Source organism: Lactuca sativa, chromosome 7 (assembly GCF_002870075.4).
Source record: "Lactuca sativa cultivar Salinas chromosome 7, Lsat_Salinas_v11, whole genome shotgun sequence".
Classification (NCBI taxonomy): domain Eukaryota; kingdom Viridiplantae; phylum Streptophyta; class Magnoliopsida; order Asterales; family Asteraceae; genus Lactuca; species Lactuca sativa.
The window spans coordinates 177,928,548-177,935,425 of record NC_056629.2 but is presented as its reverse complement, the minus strand read 5'-3'; the positions used below and the strand labels follow the sequence as shown (position 1 = coordinate 177,935,425).

At 35.7% G+C, this 6,878-nt stretch overlaps 1 pseudogene; it reads right to left on the bottom strand.

Moving 5' to 3' along the window:
• Positions 1 to 2,421: 2,421 nt before the first annotated feature.
• On the bottom strand, positions 2,422 to 6,662 carry LOC111900533 (peroxisomal fatty acid beta-oxidation multifunctional protein AIM1-like; annotated as a pseudogene).
• Between the last annotated feature and the right edge of the window lie 216 nt (positions 6,663 to 6,878).

The window sequence follows — 6,878 nt, the reverse complement described above, 5'->3', positions numbered from 1 at the left end:
GATCCGAAGTAGCAACCTCAGATCTGGTTTCTAACTCATATGAATATCTAAACATGGCTTAAAAAGCCCCAAAACTCACAACTAGAACAGATCTAAATGAAGGAAACGACTTAGTACCTTCAATAACTCAGAAAGGTTCCACAAACTCTGGATCTAAGGCCAACCCTTGAAGCTTCAATGATTTCCCCCTTCCTTCTTCCTTCAAATCACCCAAAAATGGCTTGGAAGCTTAAATGAGCAACAATGGGGCTTAGGGTTCGGTGTTCTGGGTGAGAGAGGCAGTAAAGGAACCCTAGGGGAGAGAATGAGACGTTTAAATAGGCCCCAAGTACCGGATTTAGGGTTTTCCTTGCTCAGACCAGACTCGCCGAGTCGGTCACTTACTCCTTGACCCGGATCCCGCTCGGACTCGCCGAGTTCCTCCTTAGACTCGACGAGTCGTCCCTTAAACTTAGGGTTTCCTTTCCTTTCTTGGCCGTCCTGACTTTAGGTGTTACAGAAGCGGTGGGTGAGAGTGGACACCCATTAAATGGCCATTTTATTATCCATAACCTTATACCCCCCTTATAGATCGGTTTCGTGAATGAGGCCTACTAACAGTAAGACTAGCATTTTAATTTGTATATATATATATATATATATATATATATATATATATATATATATATATATATATATATATATATATATATATTAATCTTGTAATAATATAATTGTATAGGATGAATTTTAAACTTGGAAAATTCTAGGGTTTGAAATTTAAATAATTTAAATTAAACTTTTAAGGCAAAAATTTAAATTTCAAAACTTGAAGACAAGTTTTGAACTTTTCAAAACATAAAGGACCAAATAGCAAATAATTCAAAATTAAACAATTAATTTAATGAGTATCTATATTTGACCTAATCCATTTTATTTGCAAGATAATTTACCAAATAATTTAAATAATCATCTTTTATCATATAAGGAATATATTATTCAAATAATTAGAAATTATCTTTTGTTTTGGCAAGGATAATCATAAATAAACAATAAAATTCGGATTTTATAAGTTAAAAACGATTTAGGTAATCATCCTTAAGCAAAAACAGCATAAAATCTCGAAATATCCTCTGACTCTCGGACTCGCCGAGTCACTATCTGGACTCGCCGAGTTGAGCTGACTCGCCGAGTCCAGATACTGACTCGCCGAGTCGGGTCGGGCAGAGGCCAGAAAAAATGATTTTCAGCAGATAAACAAGCATTGCATCACATACAACAGAAACCAATCAAGGCTCTGATACCACTGATGGGTTTTACACAAATAAACATCCTATATGCTCATGAAAACCCTAATGCTTCGATATAGGCTTCTCTATTGTACATGAAATGAATCCAAGACTTGCAAACTCTAGATCTAGTAGTATGAATTCGAAATTTAACATAACAAATCAGATCTAGATGATTACCTTTTGTTGATTGCTTGATTCCTTCTTGATTCTTCTTATCTTGGAGCTTAGAGTCACAAGTCTAACTCCTCTAATGGCTTACTAACACCAACTAGCAAGAAGGCAATTATGAGAGAGAAGAGAGGATGCTAAAATCGGCCCTACGGTTTCTCTTTGGATCAAGTGACTGAAAATTGCATATAGGGGTCTCTATTTATACTGCAGGCTGCTAGGGTTTCTGCTAAAACCCTAATGGACAACTTAATCACCAAGCAGCCCATGGAACCTTCTGGAATAGGGCCTATGGACGAAATTTTGATGGATCCCCAACATAATTTCGTTCCCCCTTTGATCCATAAGGTTTCCCAACCCTAAATCCAACTATCACACATTTGATAGTTTAACCCCCTTTATTTAATTAATCTCTTTTAGTCACCAAATTAATTCCTAATTAATTTATGAACAATATTAATCAAATAATATGATTTCTCTTTTAATATATTATTCTTATAATATATTAACAAATCGTAATATCTTCTCTCTCTCCATAAATTACCCTGTCAAGTTACTATGGTGAAGGCAACCAAAAAGGACCATGCACAACCGAGTCAAGTACTTACCAAATATAGTTACGGACTTAGACACTAATCCAACATGAGGTTCTTTACCCCATGGAAATATGGCGCACCACTGCCCCTGAAATCGTTAAAGGACAATGTGCATGATCCTGACTGGCTGGTCGCCATGTCACTTCTGAACGTCCTGAGGCGAACCTCCATAGCTCGATGATCCCTTCCTTCATCGACTCGAAGATGACCAGGGCCGTATCAAGGATGCCTCTTGTGATATCGGATGCGATGAACTCATGTAGCCTCTCATCCACCGGTTCGGATCCTGAACCCGAACCCGATCCCTCCCCTGAATTGCCAATTGCTGGCCTCGGACGTAGTACCACCATTTGAGTTTTTGCCATGTCCATCATTTGATTTTTAACTTATTTTTTAGTGTCTTTTTCTTCCATGGCTAACATCTCTTCTTTATCATCTTCTACCTGATTTTGAAATGCTAACACACTTAATTCCTTCCTCTTACAATAATGTCCTCGAAAGAACCTTTCATCACACCTATAACATAGGCTTTTAGACTTATTTTCTTGCAAATCTTAATCCAACGGTCTTCTATATGTGCCCAGATTATTTTCATTAGTAATGGTGTTTCCAGGAGTTATGGTATTCCTACTTTTTGACTCATTTACACTAAAAAATTCCAATTATTGTTCCCATTCTCTACACTTTCATATGCGTTTAGGATTTTATTTTTCTCTTCAATTTTACTTGCAATATCCATTGCATTGCATCGGACAGGTTTGTAGCGGATAAAATTCTTAATTCTGCCTTGATATTAGATGTTAATTCATTTACGAATTGACTTAAGAAAACCTCACCAGAGATACCTTCAAGTGGGGAAACCAATGACACAAATTTCCTATGATACTTTGTTATGGAACCTTCCTGCTTCAATGCTAGAAAATGAACAAAAAGAGAACATGTAGAAGTGGAACGGAATTGCCTCAACAGAAGGGATTTCATCTCCTCCCATCTTGTTATCGGTTTTCTCCTATTTTCCCACTGGTACCATCGAAGCACATCACCTTCAAAACAAATTACACCAACTTCAGTCTTCTCTACATTGTTGAGTCGATGCTAAACCACCAATCATATTTACTTACTCAAGGAAGGGCAAGAAAGAAAATAAACCATTACTCACTTATTCAAGAAAGGGAAAGAAAGGAAAGTAAATGTGAATAAGCAATTCGTGAGAAGCAGGGGCAATTAACTGATTTATTTTTCAGTTATGTTCTTTATATAGTCTGGAGCAGTTGTCTGGGGATCATTCAGTTAAGTTGTAGTTTATTTTCGTTGGGATACCCCTGGCATCTCGAACCACCAGAATTTCTATCTTTTTATGCAATATTTTGCACTACTAGAAAAACAGCCTTTTACGACACTCATTGCGCGTCGTAAAAGGCTCAGACGAAGCGCAAATGCGCGTCAAGGAAGGTTCTGTCATAAAGAGAGACGACGCGCTTTTGCGCGTCCTCTATAGATGATGCGCATTTATGACGCTCATTTACGATGCACGTTCACGACACGCAATGCGTATCAAGGAAGGCCTTATCATAAAGGAAGACGACACGCATTTATGTGTCGTAACCTTACGACGCGCGTGTTAATGACACGCAATGCGTATCAAGAAAGCCCCTGTCAAGGAAGGCCATGTCATAAATGAAGATGACACAAATTTTTGCTTATCATAATTTTAAATGTTTAAAAAAATATTATTTATAGATTTACTAATTTTCAAATTAACTAACACATTTAAAAGTCTCATAATGCAAAATAAAATACTTATATAACAAAACAATCCATTTCATGAAATAATTGTACTAATATTCAAAATAAATCACATTTAATTGTTATTTTATTAACATGAGTCAAACTAGAAAAACAAATCTTCCTAATCCAAATAACAACATACATAAAACACAAACTATTTTCGGAAAGGAGAAGGTAGAGAGACTGCTTCCATTCAATTATCCGTTTGACTGCAACACCACCTCATTTTTTCTCTGAGTTGAATGGGGATGCATAAATAACTGAACACTCTGACCTCACGACATCAAAATTCATTCCAAGCTACAATAATTATAGAAATGATTAGCATCACCTAAAAATAAAATCAAGGATAAAAAACAAGATTATATCCCCAACATATGAACCAAGATCTAACTAACCTTAACCCCCCATTGAAGTATGGCCTTCTCTGTTGGAGATCCAAAAACCTCAACATCTCTGCCTCCCTATTAATTAAGCACCAAACTAACATTGACATGTCTTTTATAAAGTTTACATTTTATGTGTTTTTAAAGATCACACCTCTATAACCATATCTACATCTTTAAATTGTGAGTAATCCAAAACCCCATTAACCAATGACAACGCCTTTTCACCTTGACCCTGTGGTAGCTTCTTCCTTATAACCAATCCTTTAACATTTGCTAAAAAAGTCATCAAATATATAACCAACAAGTCACATAAAAACTGGCTACAAAATATAAGAGATAACTAACTACCTTCTATTGTTTTTATTCCCTTTTGAAGAGACTCGGAGTTGACTTCCTTGAGAACAACTTTTATATTACAAAGGATAAGGGCAGTTGCTATTCCAGACCACATTAAACCTCCACCAATCACAACAACTTTCTTCACACTTCTTGGCTTTAGACCAACATCAGTAACTTTAGGTACCTGTAAATGTAAAATCAAAGAAAACCAAGTTTAGATTTGTAGAAATTTTGATATTTCAGAAGAAAAAAATAAGAGAAAAAGGTTTAAATTACCTTTGAGATTGCACGTTGTGCAAAGAATATATGAACAAGACCTTTCGACGTGTCTGAAACAACAAGCTCATTGAACACCTTCACCTCCTGAGGAACAAAATGTTTGCATTATTAGAAGTAATTGATAAACAAGTTAATAACAAAAATGGTCCCTCTGATTTCTGATTTAACCATGTTTGGTCCAAAAATGAAATCTTACTTCATTTTGGTCCTTTTTTCAAAGGTTCCAAGGACCAAAACCTTGAAAAAAGAATCGACATTGAAAAGGGTTTCACTTTTTGACTATACTAGGTAAATTTTTTAAGAAGAAAGTACAAGGACCATTTTGTAATTTACTCTAGATAAAATCAGGGTATATAAGTAACAGTTAGTATCAAATCACTTATCACTTTCAAAATACAAATCCAAACAGAAAAAAGAAGTAATAAAAATACCTTCAAAACGCCTGCATACCCTCCATGAACAATACCTTCCTCAATCACATCAAGGCAAGCTTGATGTTGGGGCAAATTGGGAAATGTATGTTTGACATGTTGTCTAGCAGCTTTAATAATCTCACGTGCTTATGAAAGGGACCTGATTTTATCTGTGTGACTAAGAGAGCAGGCCCACGGATTATAGGCCTCAGCAATGTCTAATGCCCATTTCTTAGCCACTTTCAACAATTCTTGAGGAGGGACAATAGCGTCAATTAGACATAACTTTTCCCTTCCTCAGAGAGTATTGGTTTAGATGTCTACAAACAACATTCATAAATTAATATCATCGCTTTGTTTAAATATTCATAATTAGTAGTATTTAAGGAGAGAGTAGAGAGGAGAGATGTACTCACCAACATCATATCAATTTCCTTTGATAATCCCAAAAGCCTAGGAAGTCTTTGGGTACCTTAAAAATCATATTTTCCATTATTTAGTGAAATCCCATTTGTATAATCATATTAACTAAGGTGCTGTGTTGTTATTTACCATCATTTCTAAACAGAAAGGCTAAAATGGTCAATTAATCAGGTTCGGATAACTGATTTAGTCTAAAAAAGAATCTGTCTTTGCATATACAATGTTTTATCCATACAGGACTTAATAGGGGAAAAAAGAAACATGTATTTCTTTTTTACTTGATGGATAAAAGAATGACTTGACAAAGAAAGTTAGAAAAATAAGGCTTTTCATGTCAAGTTTCAACCTGTTTACAACTTTTCCCTCATCCCCTAATTGATTTTTTTTCCTTTTCCTTTTTCCTCAAATGTGTTTTGAATTTCTCAGATATTTTTAAACATGATTCATTCAGACATACCTCCAAGGCCTAGCATAACTCCAAGAGAGAGTTCAGGTAAGCCAAGTTGAGCTCTTGGAGCTGTAACACATGCATGGCATCCCTACATTAATCAAATACATTAAAACACATTTACAATAACTAATTTTATTTAAATAATTTGACTCATAAAAACTACAAACCATTGCAAGTTCTAAGCCACCCCCGAGTGCAAGTCCTTGTACAGCAGCAACTATGGGTTTCTTGGCATCTAGGCATACCCAAAAAAGAAAAAAAAAGAAATTGTGTCAAGAAATGTAGACATAAATAGAAAATCTATAAGATAAATTGAAAGCAAAAACCTTCCATTGTGTTGGTCACAAGGGCAATAGATACATCAGGTAGTTGAGAAATGTCTCCTTCAATGACAATGGTTAAAGCTTCAACATGGATTTGAGGAACAGAATAGATTAGTAGCTTCTTGCATATATGATGGATAATGAAGTCATACCAATCTTGTGAACTTTCTGAAAAACATTGATGTCAAATCCACCTGAAAATCTTCTATTCTTGCCTTCATAAAGTAAGAGAAATGAAATTAAGTCATGGAATAGTTTGACTACAAATTTAGTAAATATATGCTTGTAACAGCCCGGGATTTCAAGTATTGTAATAATTATGTTTCTGGGGTGTTTTAAGAGGGGACTCGGCGAGTTGGAGCCTAGACTCGCCGAGTAGGATCGCAGACTTGGTCGCGGGTTCGCGACTGGACTCGACGAGTCCAGATATGGACTCGG